General features: G+C 36.1%; 1 non-coding gene and 1 pseudogene across 2 annotated transcripts in view; one reads left to right on the forward strand and one right to left on the reverse strand.

Moving 5' to 3' along the window:
• The window catches only part of LOC145214282 (pre-mRNA-processing factor 40 homolog B-like), a 58,546-nt pseudogene that overhangs the window by 21,852 nt on the left and 11,998 nt on the right, over positions 1 to 24,696 (forward strand). Inside the window, exons 8-18 of the transcript XR_013857015.1 lie at positions 3,528 to 3,640; positions 11,469 to 11,614; positions 12,747 to 12,959; positions 17,043 to 17,201; positions 17,275 to 17,389; positions 19,542 to 19,692; positions 19,760 to 19,893; positions 19,951 to 20,157; positions 21,275 to 21,391; positions 21,559 to 21,696; positions 21,759 to 21,854. The product of XR_013857015.1 is annotated as a pre-mRNA-processing factor 40 homolog B-like (transcript). The remainder of the gene's footprint in view (positions 1 to 3,527; positions 3,641 to 11,468; positions 11,615 to 12,746; positions 12,960 to 17,042; positions 17,202 to 17,274; positions 17,390 to 19,541; positions 19,693 to 19,759; positions 19,894 to 19,950; positions 20,158 to 21,274; positions 21,392 to 21,558; positions 21,697 to 21,758; positions 21,855 to 24,696) is intronic.
• Trnas-gga (transfer RNA serine (anticodon GGA)) lies at positions 3,876 to 3,949 on the reverse strand. Its single transcript has one exon. It is a non-coding gene; the product is annotated as a tRNA-Ser (tRNA).

Genomic DNA, 24,696 nt, shown 5'->3' on the forward strand with positions numbered 1-24,696 from the left:
ATTTTAAAGAATTTTGTACCTTAAAAAAAGATTCACCCATTTTCACCCCTTAAACCCCAAAATATTCGTTTCTGGCTAACTCTGGTTTGTTAAACGCGTTTGGTCAAGAAACAGTGCTTTAAATTTGTTCAAATTTGCACAGATGTTAGTTATAAATCCAGATTTGATCCTTCTGAAGTTCCATGACTGACCCAGCGTTTCAACCACAGGCCCCCAAAACGATTTTTTTAAACGACTGTACTGACTAAAGTACATAATCTGAGAGTTCCATGCTTTGTTGGTTTGTGCAATGTAAGGTATTCTAAAGAATTTTGTAACTTATTATTGGATTCACCAATTTTCACCCCTTAAACCCTGAAATAGTAAGTTTTAGTTTTAGGCCAGAAATACAAGCCCTAATGTGCTAAAATGTTAAACAATTGTTTGAAGTAGGTTATTTGTTTAGAATTTAAAATTTTGCCTTAATCGGCCAAATAGTTACTTTTACAGTCCATAATATGTGTACACTGTCAGTCAGATGGAAGTCTCAAATCTCAAGGGAGTAAATTACTGGTTTACGATTAAGGCGGGTGAATGCAGAGCAGGAGGGCTCAGCTTGACGTCCGGACAGGCATTTTACGAGACATTCGTTTCGGTGATTAGAATCTGCTGTTTTTGCGCAGCTATGCTATGTCGTTTTGTTAAGTTATCACGCACATTTTTAGTTTCGGAAATTGTGTTCAAAAACTGTTTCCGTTCTTATTTACTGTTTTTTCGTAATTATATGACAATAATGATGCAAAATACAGACAAAACTTAAAGTTGGGTTAATGCCTTTAGAAAGTTTTTCCTTAAGAATCTAAAAATAACCGGAACATTTGTTTGCCGTAAATCTGCACAAACGCGCATGTGGGGACCCATTTGTTTTTGCTTCCTTTTTGATTGCAAAAACAATCATATGTGTAGTTCAAATGATGTGTATAGTAAATTGGTAAATAGGATATAGAACAGGGGTCTCCAACTCAAAGTTGTCCTGGGCCAATTTTCGAACTGCCTCACAGCCGCGGGCCACATGTGCCTTAGATGCCAAAATGCTTTAAAGATCGTGACACTGCATGATACACCACTCTATTACTCTAGACCAGCCATTTCTGAACCAAAGTCTCTGGCTATTTAATTGTTGAAGGCGCTGTTTTCGTTGACCTCTAAAGGGTTATGTCTTTTTGCAATCTTACTTGCTTGTTGATCAAGGCTATTGATTTCACCACAAGTAACAATGAAAGCAATTGTTAGCGCATAATTCATATGTTAATTTTGTATGTGATGTCACAAACCGTTCTTAGATCATTGATATGCGTTACTAAGTAAATAATATTTATGTAAAATGAATCGTAAAAGCTGTGTTGGTAAAACTGAAAATTATTTTCAGCAGCTTAAGATTTTTGTTTTGCTAAGGTGTTTAAATGGCTTTAGCATTGAATTTATCTTGGACCGCGAGTCCAATTTGATTCTTATGAAATGCGGCCTACTCAAAGTGTCAATAAATGTTGGTTCACCTTCCTAAATGTTAACGTCTCTCATCCACAAGCTAAACTATACAGTAAACATAAAGAACTAAATGGATTTTGAAGTTTACGCTTGTTCGCATTTTTTTGTTCGCATTTATTTTATCATAATTATGTATCCATTAACCTTATTGTTTTTTTCGGTAATTTTTTTTAACTTAGTGATATATGCAGGGAGTCGAACCGGAACTGAACCCGAACTCGCGAACCGGTTTGAGCGTAATTTCATTAAACCCGAACCGAACCTGAACCGCTAATTACAATTTTCTAAAAACCTGAACGGGAGCTGAATCCTATTTTGTTGTTTAGCATTGGGCCCGAACCAAAACTGAACCAGTAAAAAAATGCAGTCTGTTTTATATTTTGTGATTTTTTTACAACCGCGCACTGAAGAATACGTGAGATAACACCTATAGGCAGGGTTGCCATCGACATGGACCCTAAAATAAGGACAATCAAAAGTTAAACTTTTATACCATACAAAACAAACATTTTTGAACAAATCTCTGCATTTATATGAGCCAGCACATATCCCCAGCCATATTTTTTGCCTGAGCTGAAACAATCTGTTTCAGCAACTTCTTGTTCGTTTAGAATAGTTCATGCATCCCACGACAGCTCAGGTCTAAAGTTGACTTCTACTTGTAGCAGGGATTTGACTTGTAATTGTTGAAAATAAAACAAAATAAGGACTTAAGTCAAAAACAAGGACATTTCTTAGAAATAAGGACATTAAATGTTTCTAAGACATTGCACTTCAAAATTAGGACAAATCTTAGAAATAAGGACGGTATGGCAACCCGGCCAGGGGTTCTTAACCAGGGGTACATGTACCCCTTGGGGGTACGAAACACCAAAACACGGGGTACGATATATTTAGGCATATTTGTGAAGAGTGCGTAACAAGTTACTTTGTTATATGTTTTGACTGATTTGAATTGATTAATTGTTGGTGTGCGTCAATTTGTTGAACTTACAAGACTGTTTTTTATGCATTATTCACCACATAAGTTATAAATACACGGAGTTTAATTCATATTATTATGATTTTATGTACTTTCGTCAGCCATTGTACACAGGGGGTACGAGAAAATTTCATGAAAGCTCAAAGGGTACAAGCGCTAAAAAGGTTAAGAAACACTGCTATAGGCCATGTCAGAAATAACGGTGCATGGGCAAAATTATTTTGGAATGTGATAAGGACACGTAGATGATGGATAGAATTAAATTTAAACGAATGAAAATTTTAACCGGTTTAAAAAACGCAAACCGGTTCGGACCGGATAATTTGCCCAAACCCGAAAATATACATTTTTTAAAACCGGAACCCAACCCAAACCCTCAAAAACAAAGTGGACCCGAACAGAACCTTAACCCATATGACAAATGGTTCGACTCCCTGGATATATGGGTGTGAGTTGAAGTTTCATTACTTTTCCTTCATTAAACACTCGACGGGTGAGTAAAACAAAAAAAGTTGGTCATTTTTATTAAGAAATTAATATTTTTTATTTGCTGATGACTCCGCATGCCACAGAAAATTGCCTCGTGAGCCACGTGTTGGAGACCCCTGATATAGAATATATAAAAAGGAAGTATATTAGAAAGCCATATTTCTAGTTATCTCTTGAAATGCATTATTTACAACTTTGCATGTGTGGGGTCCCATGGGTTTCTGCTTGCAGAACAACCAAGGTTATAAAAGGCAGTTCATAATATGGGAGTCAATATAAAATAGGTTTCGGAAATATCTTAATGTTTTAAAATAGGTTTTAGTGTATATGGGCAATATGTGCTAAGCCACCCTTTTAGTTTAAGATTGTTACCACAAATGACTTATTAAAGAATTTAAACTTTTTGTTGAGGTGAATTTAAAAGATTTCAAGTTTAAATAGGACACAAGCAAAGTTACTATTAGTTCCTATTGTGCACAGCGAAGTGTCACATTTGTGGACAATTTCTGAAAGTCTATTATTTTGTAAGGAGCTGGCAACATGCAGAATCCTGATGCAAGTTTTGTGGGAGGCAGTTCTTCAACTGGTATGACCACTGTTGACATGAATTCTGCTATGCCTGTTCATGGTGGTACAATGCCAGTAAGTTTATCTGTTTGTAGTTTCACGCATGACAGGAAAACTGTTTTTGAATTATGGGTCCTCTTTTTTCCGCTGAAGTTTGTCTATGCACTTTAAGCATCAATTTGTTGATTGATTTGGATGAAACTTTTTGTGGATAAATCACAGTACGCCAGGCCCATTAAAGGCGTCATACCGAATCAGCCGGTCACCAAGCATTCATCACCATATGGCAAGGCGTAGGCTAGAAAAATCTAGCCTGCGGTGGGATTCGAACCCACGACAGGAGTCTTTCCGGGACTCGTGCTCTACCAACTGAGCTACGCAGGCTCAGTGGAGAATCCGCCGAAAGTCAAATCACAAGCACCGTTGTCTGCCTCGTATGCTGCACATGTCAGCTTCGTAGTAGGGGATCGCCAGATTGACCAGTATCAGTTAAGATGAACATAAATTCATAACTGGGATCAGCCCTGAAGCGTCGATGCATTTTGTGGATAAGTTATAAAGATATGCTATCTGGGTATTTGTCTTGATAACTCCATTAGTTACCCTGCTAGCCCCGAATGTGTAAAATGTTTTTCTATGTTGCTTGGCACCACAAATGAAAGGTTTCGGTGGTGTAAAAGTGTATTAAAGGGCCCCAGCAGCGGCGATGTGACTTTTTCTACATTTTAGATATTTAGAATTGCCATAATTCAGGGATTCCGAATCAGTAATTTTTTTGGTCCTATGATTTGTCGTTTTCGAGATATTCAATCAAACAATGAGCTCTCGAGCGACACCTTCAAAATGTAGCAGCGATTGTTACGTCACCTCGTACCAACTTCTAACAATGGCGTTGATCAGCTGTTGTTTTTGTTGCTTGTTTTACCTTTGATGCGTACATTTTTTATTGTTTACAACTGATAAAATTAACGTAGATACTTAGTTTACAGTTAAGCAATAAATAACAACTATTTGCTTAAAAAGGTAGGTGTTTTGTTGTTGACAAAAGCTATTTTTCACGTAACAGAATTATTGTAGGTGTTTATGTACTAACTGTGTGATAATGGAGGAGAGAAAATTATGCGTTTGCTGCCATGAAATTAGTAAGTGCAACAGCAGTTAGCCAAGTTCAACGAATATTCTGAGTCGAATCTGCTTTGTATAAAAGCATATCCTGGATTTGAATCTATATGTCTCAACGTGTATGTATTAGAAGCAGCATGTTATCGATTTAAACGTCAATTCGGAAATCAGGATGAGGGTAACACCTATCACGAGTAAGTTTTACTGTACTAACTACTAACATGCAATATGCCACCAGCAACCTCTATGTATTCAGGCGTTACAGATATACTGCCTACAGAAAATTTGTTGAATGGTGCTGAGGAAGACTTCAGAGTTACGTTGCCAGACTGACAGCCACTTGTCAACTATAAGTTGTGAATTCCCTTGTGACGTTGCTGCACTACAATACATGTGGTTGCATAAGCTTTTCACCCAAGGTCCCAACTCTTTGCAACATGCTTTGTTAGAAAGTGCTGTCAGTTTCTTTTGGATTCCTAAAATTAAAACCATAAAAACAAATATACTGGTGTATGCTCATCTTTTATTTCTAACATATATACTTGTAGAAAATGCTGTACAGGCGTTTTCGTCCACCAGGTTGCATATTCAACAAAAATGTCGTTCAACTGGTGTTAATGTTAAACAAAAATACTAGTTGTTTCTATCCATAACTTGTATTTTCGCTGACGTTCAAAAAAGAAAAAAGAATATGGCCACATCAGATTTGGATAGACTACATTACGAACTTAGGCTCAATCGCTCCTAGGGGACAACTCGATATACCAACGGTTTGAAAAGGAATCCACCCAATACGCCCGACCAATCCATCAAATTTCGGACATTAGTGCCGCTTCATCGTTTTGCAACGGACGCTACTCTTTTCGGATGGCCTTTGTTATAATATAATTATTTTTCATGGTATCACGCTGTTCTTGTGCCTTTCGCTTGTTGCTTGCATTCGTCATTCATTGCTCTGAAGAAGTCCTACCGTTCTGGTGGACGAAACGTCAGCGAAAATACAAGTTATGGACAGAAACAACTAGTATTTATGGGTCCCCTTCCTTGAAGGGGACACATCTTGATTTTACTCGATTTCTTTTTTTTTTTCGTTTGTCATGATAACCCCAGTATTTACCCCGCTAGCCCCCAAAATGTAAAATGTGGTTGGTGCGCACCACAAACGTTAGTTTTGTGTGATGTTATAAAGACAACCATATATACATTACTAATGTTTGTGGGTTGTTTGGTGGATGTTTTTGCAGTCAACAGTCAGGGGGTGTTAACAGCCTTATGACGTCAGAGGCATCAACGGTTGTTGCTCAAAAGCCCCTCCAGTGGCCAAATGTTTAAACATTTGCCGATTTGGACAAAAAATTACAGGACTGTGGATTGGGTTATTGTGGTTTGATATTTTTTTAGTTTTGGAGTAGAGACCAATTATTTACCCCACTAGCCCCCAAAAAGGGTGAATTGTTTAAGTATTGTTCGATTGGGATGAAATTTGGACAGTTTGTCCATTGTGCCATTGTTAGGTGTTGATTGTTGTTTTCCAACCTGTAGCCCCAACGTTTACCCGCTAGCCCCCTAAAAAGGGGGAATTTTTTAAACAATGTCTGAATTGGATAAAATTTGGAAAGCTTGTAGAGCAGGGGTTCTTAACCTGGGGTGCACGCACCCCCAAGGGGTGCGAGAACTGTTCCTAGGGAGTGCGGGGATGCTGAATCATTAAGGTTGGTTAGGTCTATTCTATTTAAGCAATTACAGAAGGGGGAGCGAAGATTGGTTAGTGATTTGAAAGGGGGTGCGAAAATTGGTTGGTGATTTGAAAGGGGTGCAGCAAGGAAAAAAGGTTAAGAACCACTGTTGTAGAGTATGCCATTTATAGGTGTTGATTCTTGTGTTTAACCCTGTAGCCCAAACATTTACGCCGCATGCCCCCCAAAATAGGACAATTTTTTTAACAATGTCTGAATTGAATAAAACTTGGGCAGCTTGTAGTGGGTGCTATCTATGGTTGTTGATTGTTGTTTTCCAACCTGTGGCCCCAACATTTACCCAACTAGCCCCCTACAATGGGTGAATTTTTTTAACAATGTCTGAATTGAATAAAACTTGGGCAGCTTGTAGTGGGTGCTATCTATGGTTGTTGATTGTTGTTTTCCAACCTGTAGCCCCAACATTTACCCCACTAGCCCCCTACAGTGGGTGAATTCTTTTAACAAAGTCTGAATTGAATGAAATTAGGACAGCTTGTGCAATTTTCCAATAACAGCAGCTGATTGTTGTGTTTTAGTCTAATTTTTCGCTATTTACCCCTTCATTTTTCAGATAGAACATACAATAGAAAAACCTTTAAAAATGACCGAATGGAAGAAAATTTAGATAGTTTGCACTCCAAATACCATGTTTATTTATGCTCAGTACCAATCATTGTGTTTGACCTTACAATACCAAATATTCACATGGTTATTTGTTGAAATGCATTATTTACAACTTTGCATGTGTGGGGACCCATGAGTTTCTGCCTGCAGAAACAACTAATGTTATAAAAGACAGTGTGTGATATGGGACCCAATATAAAATAAGTGTAGGGAATATATTATTTTTTTCAAATAGGTTATAGTGTATATGCAAGGGCAATATGTGCTAAGCCACCCTTCTAGTTTTGTTTAACATTAACACCAGTTGAACGACATTTTTGTTAAATATATACTTGTAGCTACATGCCAAACATCAAAATAATGTTTTGTTTGTGCAATTCTTCACTAATGTATTTAATGATTTGTGCCTGTCAGTCACAAAGGCTTAATAATATAATAAACAATCATTTGCTTGTGATGTTTTCAATGCATCCCAAGAATCCTTCTTTTTCCATATCATAGCTGTTTGCCACTTCATTGCTCTAGAAAATATTATGAAATTACCATCTGAATACCTGAACAAGGTTAATAGCAACAATTTTATTGTTGCAAAGATCCATTATCCATCATTGTGTATGTACCAAATTTAGCTGAGTGTCCAGGGAAATCTGCAGTTAATTTACTTCTGGTACACCATTTAAGAGGTGAAGAAGTTTTTTTTTACACACAATGTATTTTGGTTCATAGCTTAGATTGGGTGGTTCCCTACATGAAAATGTATTGATATTATTACACCTTTTTTTTCATAACCACACTTTTTTGTTATTACCAAGTAAATGGCATGAAAATAAACTAAATTAGTTTTACATAATGGTAATATTAAAGACTATAATATTAAATGAGATTATGTCAGAAAACAATTAACTAAAGCATACCATACGCTGTGCGGCTACTTTTCTTGCAGCTGCTCTCAATGGCATTTCTTGCTGAAGAAGACTGTTCTTGTAAATACATGGAATAGCATTTGGCTTTAACACCAGAACTTTTGCCATAGCCCTGTCATACTGCATTTTATTTGTGAAATGTACAAAGAATGTATTCCGTTGGTCCCTTCCATTTTTTTCACGTTAACAAATTTAATCCAAGCTGACCGCAATCGCTTTATATTTGGAAAGCGAAAAAGTGTAATTTTGCTGGCCTTTTGATTTCCTCTCGAATTGCAACCATACAAAGAACACACTGCAGGCATTTTTGCACACTTGAGTATGAAAATGAAAAATTTAAACACCAAAATACCTAAACTAACAAACGAATTTGGCATCGCAGAACGTTAACAACCAGCGACTACAAACAAGCTCCAAACCAAGTTGGTACGAGGTGACGTCACATGACGTTTGAGCTAAGTGACAAAATATCCGCTAGGTGTCAGTGTTTTTAGATTTAAAACGTAAATATTTGACTAGTAACTTTGATTTTTGTGGTTTCAAACCTGAAATCGTGTTTATAAAAATACGACAAACAACATATTAAAAAATAATTTTCCGGTGCCGGGGCTCTTTAAGGGCAACAGAACATGATACTTGTGTTTGTGCATTGCTTGGTGTTCTGCAGGAAACACCCTTAAGACGTCAGAAGTGTTGACAAGTTTTGCTTAACACACCTATGATCAGGGTTGCCATACTGCCCTTCTTTCTAAGATTGTCCTTATTTCAAAGCGCAATGTCTTGGAAAAATATCCTTCTTTTTGACTTGAGTCCTTATTTTGTCTTTAATTTCAACAATTTCACGTCAAATCCCTGCTACGAGTAAAAATAAAACTAGACCTGAGCTGTCGTGAAATGCACTAAGTATTTTCTACACACAAGGAGTTGCTGGAACAGATTGTTTCTGGCAAAAATATGTCATGGCTCGCATAAATGCAAACTATTGCTCGAAAACGGTCGTTTCGTATGTGGAAACTTATTTTTACCTTATTTTCGGCTCCGTTTCGATGACAACCCTGCCTATAATGGTCAAAATTTTAGGCATTTGCAGATTTGGATAAAATTTTACAGGACTGTAGTTTGTGTCATTGTGGTTTAGTTATTTGTTAGGTTGGGTGCAGAACCTTACTAATCCTCCTACTCACCCACTAAAATGGATAAAACACTGTCTACTATTGGACCAAATATAAATATATTAACATTTCAAAATAGGTTATAGTGTATGTGCAATGGCAATATGAGTTAAGACACCCTTTTCGTTTTTTTTAATCTTTTTTCTGTGTAACGCTGGTTTATTCCACATGTTTGGTCAAGAAAGTGTGCTTCAAACTAGTGGTGCACCGAAGTTTCGGTTGATCAAAACATTTTGGCCGAATTTGCTGTTTTCCGATGTTTCGGTTTCGATCCGAACTTTTTTGAAAAAAAAACTTTTTGATTGCATGGAATTAATGCCCAAACTTTCATTTTTGCAACACGAATATTCAAACATAATTAAATTTACACTTTGTTAGGAATTTGTCTAAATTTGATGCTACAACTTTGGTGATGTCCCAAATGATTCGACTAATTTAATTTAGCAAAATTTATTCAACAAAACCTGCAGAATATTAGTTTTTGGTCCATACCTTACATACCCATTATATATGTATATATCACTTCAAAAAAGGTTTTGTGATAATTAACTTTTTATGGGTCCCCTTCCCTGAAGGGGACACATATTGTGTTTTTGTCCGTATTTTTTTTTCATTTTTTCTTTTTTCTGTCTAACGCTGGTTTGTAACGCTCGTTTGGTCAAGAAAGCGTGCTTTAAATTTATTCAAATTTGGACAGATGTTAGTTATTAATCCGAGTTTGGTCCCCGTGAAATTTGACCCCGAATGACCCAGCGGTTCACCCACAGACCCCCAAAACGTAAAATTTTTAAACGCTGGTTTGTAACGCTGGTTTGGTCAAGAAAGCGTGCTTCAAATTTGGACAGATGTTAGTTATTAATCCGAGTTTGGTCCCCGTAAAATTTGACCCCGAATGACCCAGCGGTTCACCCACAGACCCCCAAAACGTAAATTTTTTAAACGCTGGTTTGTAACGCTGGTTTGGTCAAGAAAGAGTGCTTCAAATTGATTCAAATTTGGACATATGTTAGTTATTAATCTGAACTTGATCCTCCAGAAATTTGACCCAGCGGTACACCCACAGGCCCCCGAAACGTAAATGTGTCAAACGCTCGTTTGGTCAAGAAAGACACTGTAGGCAGAAGTCTCAAGAGAGTACGTTTACGAATAATAGGGCAGAGCGGGAGGGCTCAGCTTGACGTCGGACAGACGTTTTACTAGACGTCGTTTCGGTGATTAGAAATCAGCTGTTTTTGCACAGCAATGCTATTTCGTTTTATTAAGTTATCACTCACATTTTCAGTTTTGGCAAAGGTTTCACACATATGATGTGATTTAAACCTAATAAGCGTGCTTCGGTTTCGTATATGTGAACCAAAACTTTGTTAATCAAACTAAATATGAAAAAATAAACTTGACTTTTTTGCAAGATAAATGTTTTTTTAAATGCTCGTTGTCAGGTTGGCCGCTGCATGACCACGGGTTACTTAAGGTCAATTAGTAGGTATTACTAACACAGATCAGAACTTTCTTTCGTCATAACGTAGCTTTTTTTTTTTTGAATCAAATACTCAAGGCATGTATAAATTAGGTCAAACCGTGTTGTTGAACACTAAGGACGGCGTGCTATTGAAAACGGTGTCAAAAAGTCAAACAGTCGTTTGGTGTGTGCACCCTAAAAGGTTACTACAGGTCAATGGTACTCGTTTTGCGGAAAAACAATTTGTTATGTATACACTTGCAGCAAATCGCTTATTAATTTAAAGTGTCTGTAACACAACTGTTACAGCTTTCTAGAAAAAAATTGTGTTTAAAACCCGACCTTGGACGACAATATCTGGGTCAAAGCAAGAGATTAAATTGAAAGTATTTGTTTCGTTCTTTTTTAATGTTTTTGTAATTATACGACAATAATAGTGCAAAAAAATACAAACAAAATTTTTTATTGTTGGGTTAATGCTTTCAAAAAATTTGTTCTTAAGAATTTAAAAATCACCCCAACATTTGTTTACCGTAAATCCGCACAAACACGCGTGTGGGGACCCATTAGTTTTTGTTTACAAAAACAATTATATGTGTAGATCAAATGATGTGTATAGTAAATTGGTAAATATTGTATAGAATATATAAAATGGAAATATATCAGAAAGCCACCATTCTAGTTTTGGTTTTTTTTTGCAGAACAATAATCTTTTGTTGCCAATCTTCAGGTAAAAGTTAGGTTTTGCAAACCAATTTATATTGATTTCGAAACACTGTGTGTGAGAAATTTAAAAGTTTGAAACTTTGCTTGCCCTTGTTAATTTATGGTATGTACATGGAAATTTGTTTTGTTTTATTTAAGATGATGGATCCAATGCAAATGATGATGCAACAACAAATGATGATGCAACACCAAATGGCTATAATAGCCAAGCAAAACAAACAAAATAAAAAGAACAAGAAAAAGCAACAGAAGCAAGAAAACCAGGAGAAGGTTGTTGATGAAAGGTGTGGTTTCTTTTAGGCTTGCACAAATAAGCATTCATTACGTAATTCCTTGGCCCCACAACTGATTTGTCTAAAATAAGTTGTCCAACCCATTGTTAAGAGATGGGGCCTCACGGACAGCATTTTTTATCCAAAATTCTACAGTGGGTATAGGGAAAAACACAAATAGTCTGATTTTTACCAACTAGAGAACTTTAATGTGAATTTTATTGGCAAAGTTGAACAAAAATTTTGAGTTTTAACATTAAAGCCAAACTATTGTTTTTCATGAAAACATTAAAAATTGCAGCTGGCATAATTTGGTTCAGATGTTAGTATCCTAAAAGTTTAATTTAATTTCCCTTTACCCACTGTATCATTTTCTTTGGACATTAAATGGTGCCCATGCGGATCTATTGCATAACAATGGGTTTTACAATATGTGTTTGTATAGATTTTGCCCATGTGGGTAGAGTATCAACCATCATGTGCTAATACAGTGGTTTTCAAACTTTTTTTTTATTTTTTCAAAATGGTCCTGTCGCCATTATAACGAGGGCTCGTGGTCCTTAAGCCTGAATTTGCATTTTAGCAAAACGAAAGTTGATTTGCAGAATTTTAGCTTATTATACAAAGTTACGCATAACATTGATACAAAGACAGTTTGTGACATCACAAACAAGACAAAAGATTATGATTGTGCACGAACAATTGCATTTTGTTATGCAATTAAAGCTATTATTTAATATTGGAGATAGCCGATCTTTAATTATGGGTCCCCATTTCCTGAAGGGGACACATATTGTTTTTGTATGTATATATATTTTTTTCTTTTCTTTTTTTCCGTTTAACGCGGATTTGTTCCCACGTTTTGGTCAAGAAAGAATGGTTCAAACGTTTTCAAATTTACACACATTATACATATTGGTCTAAAGATGCTTATTCTGTGACACAAACTGATGCCAAATAAGATTTTCGAGGTACGCCAACCTTTTTGTGGACCCCGCAAAATTGTTTCCCTTAAGGACCGCGGACCCCAGTTTGAGAACCGCTGTGCCGATATATGCTATTTACCACCAAAGCAAGTCATTATTGTTTTGCAAAAAAATATCCTGAAAAAGTACTATGCAACTTGTGACTTCTAATAATATAGCTCAGGAGAGGAGATGGAAACTGTTGCTGAGGAACCAGTGACTGAAGAAAAGGGTGTAGAGAAAAAAGCTGCCAAAAGGACTGATACCCTTGAGTGGGGAAGCAAAGAGGAAGCCAAAGCTGCATTTAAAGAATGTTTAAGGGAAAAGTCTGTTCCTGCAGCTTCCACATGGGAACAGGCAATGAAACTTATTGTTTCTGACCCAAGATACAGGTGTGATAATCAAATTAAAAACACAGTGATGTACACCAGTAAAATGTATGAATATTTTAAACCAAAACACATATGTGGTTTCTAAATGTATCAAAATTTGCCAAGGGAATTATTGGTCCCCTTCCATGAAGGGGACACATTTTGTTTTTGTCTGAAATTTTTTCCCTTTTTTTGTCTAACGCTGGTTTGTAACGCTTGTTTAGTTAAGAAAGACTGCTTCAAGTTTGTATAGATGTTATTTATTTATCCATACTTGATCCTCCTGAAGTTTGACCCTGAATGACCTAGCGGCTCACCCACAGGCCCTCGAAACGTAAAGTTTTTAAAACTGCTGTACTGACCAAGGTACATGATCTAGTAGTTTTATGCTTGTTGGTTGGCGCAATGTAAGGTATTCTAAATAATTTTCTACCTTTAGTTGGATTCACCCATTTAACCCCGAAATAATCGGTTTTTAGTTTTTCCAGTCCTTTAGGTCAGAAATGCAAGCCCGTTATACGTGCTAAATTTTTTCAAAAAATTGATTGCAGTAGGTTACTCAATTAGTGTTCAAAATTTTGGCTCAATAGGCAAATGTTTACCATTACAGCCCATAATATGTGTACACTGGCAATTTAATGCATAGCGGGATATCGCTGTTTCATGCATGGACGGGCGTTTTACGAGGCAGTCTTTTTTATGATTAGACATCAGCGCAGTAATTCTATGTAGTTTTATTAGGTTAGCATGCATATTTTTTGTTTTAGCGAGTTTTTTTTTATCTTAGAAGTGATTAAAACTATACTTAGGTTTTGTACATTGCAGGCAAACGTTGTTGATTAACATGAAAGTAAAAAACTAGACGTTTTCCAAAGACGCAATAAAAAGTCATTAAGCGGTCATTGACAAGTTATGACAACTGCAGGTGAACTTGTAGGTAACGCAGAGAATCATTTTTTTGGCACAACATAGCTTATTATGGGTCCCCTTCTATGAAGGGGACGCACATTGTTTTTGGCCGTATTTGTTTTTTCTTTTTTCTGTCTAACGCTGGTTTGTTAAACGTGTTTGGTCAAGAAAGAGTGCTCCAAATTTAATAAAATTTACACAAATGTTAGTTATTAATCTAAATTTGATCCTCCTGAAGTTTGACCCCGAATTACCCAGCGGTTCACCCACAGGCCCCCAAAATGCAAAATTTTTAAAACATGGTTTGTTATATGCGTTTGGTCAAGAAAGAGTGCTTCAAATTTGTTTAAATTTTGTCAGATGTTAGTTATTAACCAAAATTTGATCCCCCTGAAGTTTGACCCTGAATGACCCAGGGGTTCACCCACAGGCCCCCAAAACGTAAAATTTTTAACACTGGTTTGGTAAAGAAAGAGTGCTTCAAATTGATTCAAATTTGGACATATGTTAGTTATTAATCCAAACTTGATCCTCCAGAAGTTTGACCCCGAATTACCCAGCGGTTCACCCACAGGCCCCCGAAACGTAAATGTGTCTAATGCTCATTTGGTCAAGAAAGACACTGTAGGCAAAAGTCCCAAGAGAGTAACTCACTGGTTTACGATAGCAGGAGGACTCAGCTTGACGTCGGACAGACGTTTTACGAGACGCCATTTTGGTGAACAGAAATCAGCTGTTTTGCACAGCAATGCTATTTCGTTTTATTAAGTTGTCACTCACATTTTCAGTTTTGGCAAAGGTTTCACACCTATGACGTGATTTAAACCTAATAAGCATGCTTCGGTCTCGTATATGTCAAGCAAAACTTGTTAATCAAAATAAAGTTGAAAAATCAAACTTGACATTTTTGCAAGATAAATGTGTAACCATGGGTTACTTAAGGTCAACTAGTAGGTATTACTAACACAGTTCAGAACTTTCTTTCGTCATAATGTTTTTTTGCAATAAATTTAGGAATCAACACTCAAGGCATGTATAAATTAGGTTAAACAGTGTTGTTGAACAGTAAGGACGGCGTGCTATTGAAAACGGTGTCAATAGGTCAAACAGTCGTTTGGCGTGTGCACCCTGAGAGGTTACTACAGGTCAATGGTTTTGCGAAACAAAGTTAAATAAAAAACAATTTGTTATGTGTACACTTGTAGCAAATTGCTTTTTAATTTAAAGTGTCTGTAACACAACTGTTACAGCTTTCTAGAAAAAAATGTGTTTAAAACCCGACCTTGGACGACAATATCTGGGTCAAAGCAAGAGATTAAATTAAAGTATTTGTTTCATTCTTTTTTAATGTTTTTGTAATTATATGACAATAATAGTGCAAAAAGAATACGAACAAAAAATCTAAAAGTCACCGCAACATTTGTTTACTGTAAATCCGCACAAACACGCGTGTGGGGACCCATTAGTTTTTGTTTACAAAAACAATCATATGTGTGGATCAAATGATGTGTATAGTAAATTGGTAAATATCGTATAGAATATATAAAATGGAAGTATATCAGAAAGCCACCCTTCTAGTTTATTTTTTACACATATACTCCAGAAGTAATACATAAGTTAAATATAAATTTGGAGAAATGTTATTGTTAATCAAGGACTGTGTGCTATTAAAACCGGTGTCAAAAGGTCATTAAACGGTATTTTGGTGAATACAAATCCTTTTGAAGTTTGGGTTGATGCCTTCTACTAATTTGTCCTTCAAAAAAAGAATCTAAAAGTAAAATCTAGAAAAAAAGAATTTGAAAACCTGTTTATCATGACTAATTCGTATAACAAATTCACAAACATGTGTGTGGGGACCCGGTTGTTTTTGCTAGCAAAAGCAATCATGTTTTTAGATCAAATGTGGTGTATAGTAAATTGATAAATATGGTACACAATATATCAATGGAAAAATACAGAAAAGACACCCTTCTAGTTAAAAGTTTGCCTTAATAGGCCAAATGGGTGTGTTTGCAGCCCATAATATGGCTACACTGTCAGGCAGAGAGAGGTCCCAAGGGAGTAATTCACTGTTTTACGATAAAACGGTTTAAAGTAGAGCGGAAGTGGTCAGCTTGACGTCCCCTCAGACGTTTTACGAGACAGTTGTTAAGGTGATTAGAAATCATCTGTACTTGCGCAGCAGTGCCATGTCGTTTTCCTAATCTATCATACGCATTTTCAGTTTTGGTGAAGGTTTTACACCTAAGATGTGATTTAAACTCAATAAACGTGCTTCGGTTTCATGTATGTCAAGCAAAACATTGTTGATCAATATAAAGGTGAAACTTGTCTTTTTTGAAAGCCCGCAATAAATGGTCTTTAAATTCTCGTTGTCAGCTTGGCCGCCGCATGGCCAAGGGTAACTAAAGGTCAACTTGTACAAATGCGGTTACGAATGATTTTTCCTCACAACAGAGCTTCTATTTCTGAAAAATCAATTTTAGAATCAAAACTTAAGTGATGTATAAATTTGGCGACACGGATTGTTGAACACTAAGGACTGCATGCAATTAAACCGGTGTCAAAAGTCAAATGGTACTCGTTTATGAAACAAAGTTAAGTGAAAAACATACTTTTGAAGCAAATAGCTTTGTAATTTATAGTGTCTGTAATACAAAATTTGTGTTTAAAAACTGACCTTGGACGACAATATCCAGGTCAAAGCAAGAGATTAAATTGAAAGAATTTTTTTATTCTTTTTTGTGCTTGAAATTACATGACAATTACGATGCAAAAATAATACGGACAAAACTGTTTTAAAGTTGAGTAAAACCTGAGTGTGGGGACCCTTTCGATTTTGTTTGCAAAAACCATCATATGTGTAGACCAAGGGTCGGCAACCCCTGGCACGCGAGGTGGTTTTTCCTGGCACCCCAACCGATTTTCGTGTTTATATTGAAGTAACAAATAAACCTGTTACATTGCTTGTGTTCAGTTTTCATCATACAATTGTCTTAAAATTTAGCCTTACATGCACAAAAAAAAACGTTGGCACGCACGGTCATTAAAACATGGAAATAACAAGTAAATTGGCACGCGGCGCCTAAAAGGTTGCCGACCCCTGGTGTAGACCTTTAACCCATACTTACCTCATACTGAATGGACAAAGAGGTTCGTTGACATACCTGATTTTCAAGTTTGTTCGTTAAGTGCTTTGAAGAAACTTAGTGAAAAAAAGCAAGCTTTCAATGAGTACAAAACACAAAGAGGTAAGGAGGAAAAGGAAGAGGAAAGAATAAAGACAAAGGAAAACAAGGAAAAACTACAACATTTTCTTGAAACTCACCCGAAAATGTTAAGTACCACAAGGTTTGTGTGTTCATTTATTCGGATATGTTTCTCAGTAGTTTTTTTTTCACTACAAGAAATCTTGTTCTTTCAGTTATCGATCTGCAGATAAAATGTTTAATGATGCCGCCGTTTGGAAAATTGTTGCTGAACGTGACCGAAAGGAAATTTTTGAGGATGTTTTATTTGTGTTAGCCAAGAAAGAGAAGGCATGTCCACATTTAACATTGTGTATGGGCTAATTATGTGACCCCTTTCCTAAAGGGGACACATCTTGATTTTACTTGATTTGTTTTTCTTTCTGCCCTGCAGTTTATCCACCCTCTTTTGCCATGAAATGTTTGATGGAATTTGAAGAAACTTTCACAGTGTAGATGTGCCATCTGCTTTGTTTGTCGTGATAACCCCAGTATTTACCCCGCTAGCCCTAAAAGTGTAAAATGTTGTTGGTGCGCACCACAAACGTTAGGTTTCTGTGGGGTACAAAGGCAACCAGACATTTGTTGCTTATATTTGTGAGTTGTTTTGGTTAATGTTTATGCAGTTGACAGTTATTAACAGCCCATAAAGTCAGCGCATTAACGGTAGTTGCTCAAAACACCATCTGGTGATCAAAATTTCAGACATTGTCCGATTTGGACAAAATTTTACAGGACTGTTCATTGGTTTATTGTGGTTCTATATTTTATGCATTTGGGTGTAGAACCCAATTAGTTACACCACTAGCCCCCTGAAAAGGGTGAATTTTTTAAACAATGTCAGAATTGGATGTAATTTGGACAGCTTATAGAGTGCGCTATTTATAGTTGTCGATTGTTATGTTCAACCCTGTCACCCCAACATTACCACACTAGCCCCCCAAAATAAGTCATTTATTTAAACAATGTCTAAATTGAATGACCTTTGGACAGCTTGTAGAGTGTGCCATTTATAGGTGTAGAATGTTTTCACCCTGTGGCCCCAACATTTACCCCACCAGTGACCTAAAACGGTTGAATTGTTTTTCTACAATACCTGAATTGAATGAAATTTGGACAGCTTGTAGAGTGTGCCGTTGATAGGTGACGATTGTTGTGTTGAACCCAAAGTCTTATTATTTACCCCACTAGTCCCCTACAATCATGTGCAATTTGCCAACAATATGAGCTGATTGTTGTGTTTGAGCCTATTTAACACTTTTTTTCTCAGATAGAATATAAAATACATACCCTTCAACAAAATATGAATGGATTGAATCTTAATATTTAGTACCCCATACAGTACTTTTATTTATGCACAGTACCGATCACTGTGTTTGACATTACAATACCAAACTTTCTTATAGTTATCTCTTGAAATGCATTATTTACAACTTTGTATGTATGGTGGATGATATGAGACCCAATGTAAAATAAGTGTAGGAAATATATTAATGTTATAAAATAGGTTATAGTGTATATGCAACGGCAATATGTGCTAAGCCACCCTTCTAGTATTAAAACTCATACTTATGTGTTACTGTGTCAGATTTTAAATAAATGAAAAGTAGTGATAAATTAGTTGTTAATTGCAGCTGGATAAATTGATTCATCGCGCATTTGGTCAAGAAAGAGTGCTTTATGTGCGCACACCCCTTTTAAAGTTTGACCCCCGAATGACCTAGCGGTTCAACAGGACCCAAAAATGTAAATTTTGTAAAATGGCTGTACTGACTAAAGTACATGATTTAGGAGTTTCTTGCTATGTCGTTGGTGCATTGTAAAGTATTCTGAATTTTTTTTTAATTTTGATTGGATTTAGCCATTTTTACCACTTCAAACCCCAAATATTCATTTTTAGCTCAGTCCTGTATGTCATGTGCTGAGATTTTTGAGATTTGACTAGGCAGTCTTTTTGGTAATAGAAATCAGCTGTTTTTACACAGCAATAGTTATCAAGCACAATTTCAGTTTTGGCGAAGGTTTCACATGTGATTTAAACTTAATAAACATACTTCGGTTTCATATATATCACGCAAACCGGTGTTGATAAAGGTCAAAAAATGAACTAGACATCTCTGAAAGCCACAATAAATGGTCATTGTTACTGGGGTTGGTAAAATGATTCTGATATTTAAAATACAACTTGGTAGCAAAGATTTAGTTCAAATATGTAGACAATCACAAGAATGCTGTCATCATATCTGTACATACCTTACTATCATTTTTTGCAACTTTTCTGGGTTTCCTTGGTTTTTCTAGACTTGTGGGTGTATAAAGAAAGGTTTGTAATCAATTTAAACATGAAGCTTACCTTTTATGAGTATTGTCTTTCACAAAACAAAAATTTTAAAGGCCCCTGTACTGTAGCATTTTTAACCACTTTACTATACCTTTTTACCAGGAGAATGCCAAAGAATTGAGGCGTCGTAATATGAAACAGTTAAGGCGAATTTTACTAAGTTTGGAAAAGTTAAGTTTTCGAACAACTTGGTCTGAATGTCAGCAACTGCTGATGGATAATGCTATTTTTGCTGAGGATGAAGAACTACAAAGTATGGGTTACTTGCATCTATTTCATGTTGTCAACTTCTTAGTTTTGTTTGTTTTTGTTGAATTTAGACATGGATAAGGAAGATGCACTAATTTGTTTTGAAGAAGTTATTAAAGAATATGAGAAGTCCAATAACGAACGACAAGATCGCAAAAAAATTTTGGAAAAGCGTGTGTTTCGCAAAAACCGTGATAAGTTTTTGGTAAGATGTGAATTTTTACTGCGTTGTTAAAAAGCATAAAAGTTGGTGTTATTTTAGAAAATGTTAGATAGTCTTCATGAAGATGGAAAACTTCATTCAATGTCTACTTGGATGGAACTGTACCCACTAATAAGTGGCAATGTTATTTTTAACAAAATGTTGGGTCAACCTGGTTCTACTCCATTGGACCTGTTTAAATTTTATGTCATTGATTTAAAAGCAAGATTTCAAGATGAAAAGAAAATAATTAAAGATATTTTGAAGGTTATTATCTAGACCAGTGGTTCTCAAACTGTGCGTCGCGACGCCCTGGTGCGTCGTTTCAATTTTCCAAGGGCGTCGCAGAATATTTCCGTTTCGTGGCTGAACTCAGTTTATCTCATAAAAATGAGGTTTCAGTGCGGTTGACGTATATCTACGTCCAAATCCTTTTTGCGTAGAGTATGGATTGACGTAAATTTACCTCAAAAGTTTTTGATCAAAAACGCGGCTGTCCGTTAATGTACATCGAGACCATACAGTTACAAGCAGCAAGTGTGTGATAGGCGCGTGTCTGGGGCGACGCTTCGCGGGCATTAAACTTTATTATGTGAACGGAGTCTTCATAACAATGTAACAAAGGCGACTTTTCTAGCAAAGGCTTGAGGTGGTTATAACGTATAATAGTTGGCTAAAGTTTTAAGTGATTATTGTGCATGAGTTGCAGCAATAAATTTTTGTGCGTCAGTTCATATTGTGCGTAAGTTGAAACATTACTTTCATTGTAATTCGTTATTGATGCTGTTGAGACCTTGCAGCATACAAGACAATGCAATTGTGCGCAATAATTGAAACAATTAACAAAAGCCCGCACGTGATTGCCGGGTGCATTAAAAGTGTTGAGTGCAGTTTTATAAAGCGCTGTTTTTTTTGCAGTTTTATAAAGCGCTGTATTTATAAAGCGCTGTTTAATAGATTTAAATTAACTGTTTATTAATAAGTTTCCTCATTACCTTTTATTTGCTGGTGCGTCGCAAGTCCAGAAAACTTTTCCAGAGGCGTCGCAACAAAAAAAAGTTTGAGAACCACTGATCTAGACGATAGTCATTTTTAATTCAATGGTATATTTCTATGTCTGTTTTTTTATTACCATGCTATATATTTTGTGATTTTTATTTGTAGCCACCATTTTTCTCTGTCCCCAACAATTGAATAGATATAGTATGTATAAAATGGCAACTACTGAAAACTGCATTTTTTAAAGTTTTGAGGGTTGGGGTTTTATTTAGCAAACAAATACCATACCAATTTGAGAAGCCTTAAAAGAGTTGTAAGTTTGCCAGGCATATTGTATGTTCTTAATGATTAATTAGATTAGAAACACTTCCAATGTCTTTTGTAGGATCAAGGATTTGAAATTGGCACCAAAACTACATTTGACTCCTTTGCATTAGTGGTGACTGGTGATAAACGTGCAGCAACATTGGATGCTGGAAATATAAAGTTGGCTTTTAACAGTGTATGTTGCATAATCATGGATCTTATGACTCAACAGACCATATTCAGTTTTTTGTCTCAATTTTAACTTTATATTCAACCATTTCAATTTATATATTGTAATTTACACCCAATACTGTTTAAAAAGTAATATGACATGAAAGTAAGTGTTGTTTACTAATTTGATAGTTAATTGAAAAAGCTGAAGCTCGTGAAAAGGAAAGAATCAAGGAGGAGATTAGAAAGCAAAAACGAATTGAATCTGCTTTCAGAAATATGCTTAAGCAAGCAGCTCCCCCGTTGGACACAACATCACAATGGGAAGAGGTGAAGTTTGTAATTTTTAAAATCACTTCTTTTTACAAAATGTTTTTTTTACGTTGTTGTAGTGTCGGTCAAGGTTTGAAATGGAAGAACCATTTAAAGCTGTAACAATAGAAGCTGACAGAATTCGCATATTTTTTGAACATCAGGAGAGTCTTCAGGTCAGTAGTTAACTTCTGGCACTGACAATAACACTCTAAATCAGCGCTTCGCAACCGGTGGGTCGCAGCCCAGTGGTGGGCCGCGAAGCTTTTTAAACTATTACCATACCAATATAAAAGTTCAAAAATGTTACACAGTTCATGTGAACGTACTTTCAAATTAATTTTTTTTTTCAAGAATATAATATTATACTCACTATGAAAGCCGCACAAGATTTCACGTTTAAACAAAGTTCTATTACAAAAACAAACTGCAATTGTCGCGTCACAACAGTATTTGTACTAGTTGTAAAATCTTGATCTCTCTTAGTAAGCTTTATTTGGTCTTTGCGTAGCTACAAAATGGATAGTTTTTTTAAATGAAAAAGCGAAGTGGAGAAAAAAAGGAAACTGGTAGTGATCTCATAGATCATATCAAATCAGCAAGCTCAGGCTGCACATTAACAGAAGTATTGCTTGTGCAGCAGTGGTCCGCTAACAAGTTTATATAGCTCTTCTGGCAAATGTATTTTATTCCAATGTTTCGGCGTCCTATACAGGTAGTCTTCATCAGGGTAAATAACACTGAATGCAACTAGTACAGTGCACGATAAACAAAGGAAAAGAGAATGTAAAGCAAGCATGTCACAACGCAACGAAAACTCCACACAATAACGAATGGTTGGGCCTCTAATGGTCCCCTAAAAATTTTTTATTTAAAGTGGGCCACAAGCTTGAAAAGGTTGGGAAGCACTGCTCTAAATGTTACTTGTTATGGCTGACACTTTATAGTTGCCCCGAGATTTTTATAACTTTGCTCTGCATACAAACATATTACAGTGATTTTAGACCCCTTTTAGTTTAAATGTAAAATAATCATTATGGGTCCCCTTCCCTGAAGGTGACGCATCTTGATTTCACTCAGTTTTTTTTTTCTTTTTTCCGCCTTAAAGTTTGTCCATGCACTTTTGGCATGAAATCTTTGGTGAATTTGGATGAAACTTTTATAGATAGTAGATATGTTTATGCAGATGTGCCATCTGCTTTGTTTGCTGTGATAACCCCAGTATTTACCCCGCTAGCCCACAAAGTGTAAAACGTTTTTGTATGTTGCACAAATAAAAGATTTCTGTGGTGGAATGGTATAATAAAGGCAACAGAACATATGCTACTTGTGTTTGTGCATTACTTGGTGGGCATTTTTACACATGCTAGTTAGAGGGGTGGTAACAGCCTTATGACGTCAGAAGCATTGACGAATGTTGCTTAGAGCACCTCTAGTGGTCAGAATTTTAAACATTGTCTGATTTGGATAAAATTTTACATGACTGTTGATTGGGTCATTGTGATTTTATATTTCATACTTTTGGGTGTTGAACCCCATCAGTTACCCCACTAACCCTCAAAATGGGTCAGTTTTTTAAACGGTGTCAGAATTGGATGTACACTTTTTTTCCAGATAGACCATAAAATAAAAAACTTTCAAAAAATGTGTTAATGGAATGAGTTTAAATGGTTTGTACCATTTCCTTGTAGCATATTTATTTATGTGCAGTACAGATCACTGTGTTTGACCTTACAATACCAAACTTTCTCATTGTTATCTCTTGAAATGCATTATTTACAACTTTGCATGTGTGGGGGACCCATGAGTTTCTGCTTGCAGAAACAACCAAGGTTATAAAAGACAGGGGATGATATGGGACCCAATATAAAATAAGTGTAGGAAATATATTAATGTTTCAAAATAGGTTATAGTGTATATGCAAATATGTGCTAAGCCATATCCTTCTAGTTATTTTCAAAACACCTTTTTAGCAATGTAAGTAAAGCAACTGTATGTAAGCATGCTGCAGAACATTGATGTTGTTTTGCTACAAATAAAGCTTTCTACTATAGACTGAAGCACTGCTTTAATTTTGGATCCCCTTTCCTGGGGACACATATTGGTTTGTCAGTATTTTTTTTCTGTTTAATGCTGGTTTGTTATACGTGTTCAGTCAAGAGTGCTTCAAATCTACACAGATCTTAGTCATTGATCCAAATTTGATCCTAAAGTTCGACCCCAATTGATCCAGCAGTTCACCCACAGGACCCCAAAACATATTTTTTAACAATGGCTGTACTGACTGAAGTACATGATCTAGGAGTTTCATGCTTTGTTGGTTAGTGCAATGTAAGGTATTCTAAAGAATTTCGTAACTTTTAATTCGACCCGTTTTATTTACCCATTTTTACCCCTCAAACCCAGAAATATTCTGTTTTAGCTTTTCCAGTCCTTTAGTTCAGAAATACAAGCCCCTTTGTGCTGAAATTAAAAACAATGGTTTGTAGTAGGTTACTCATTAGGAAATTTAAAATTTTGGCTCAATCAGCCAAATAATTACCTTTGCAGCCCACAAAGTGCATACACTGGAAAGCCCAAGGGAGAATTCACTGGTTTACGATTGTCGTGAATTAATGCATAGCAGGGGATCGCTGCTTGAAGCATGAATGGGCATTTTAGAAAGCAGTCTTTTTGATGATTATACATCAGCGCAGAAATGCTATGTGGTTTTATTAAGTGAGCACGCGTATTTTTCGTTTTAGCAAAGGTTTACATATAGAATGTGATCAAAACAATACTTCGGTTTTGTACAGGTCTTTTGAAGTTTGGGTTGATGCTTTCTACTAATTTGTGCTTGAAAAAAATCTAAAAATAAACCATGACTTATTTGCATGAACATGTGTGTTGGTACCCATTCCTTTTTGCTTGCAGTCATGTGTGTGGATCAAATTAGGTGTAAATCGGTAAATAGGGTACACACATAGGCGCCGAACACGGGTATGCCAGGCATACCCGGACGTAAACATTGGGTATGCG

The sequence above is a fragment of the Phallusia mammillata genome, chromosome 2 (genome assembly GCF_965637545.1).
Source record: "Phallusia mammillata chromosome 2, kaPhaMamm4.hap1.1, whole genome shotgun sequence".
Taxonomy (NCBI): Eukaryota; Metazoa; Chordata; class Ascidiacea; order Phlebobranchia; family Ascidiidae; genus Phallusia; species Phallusia mammillata.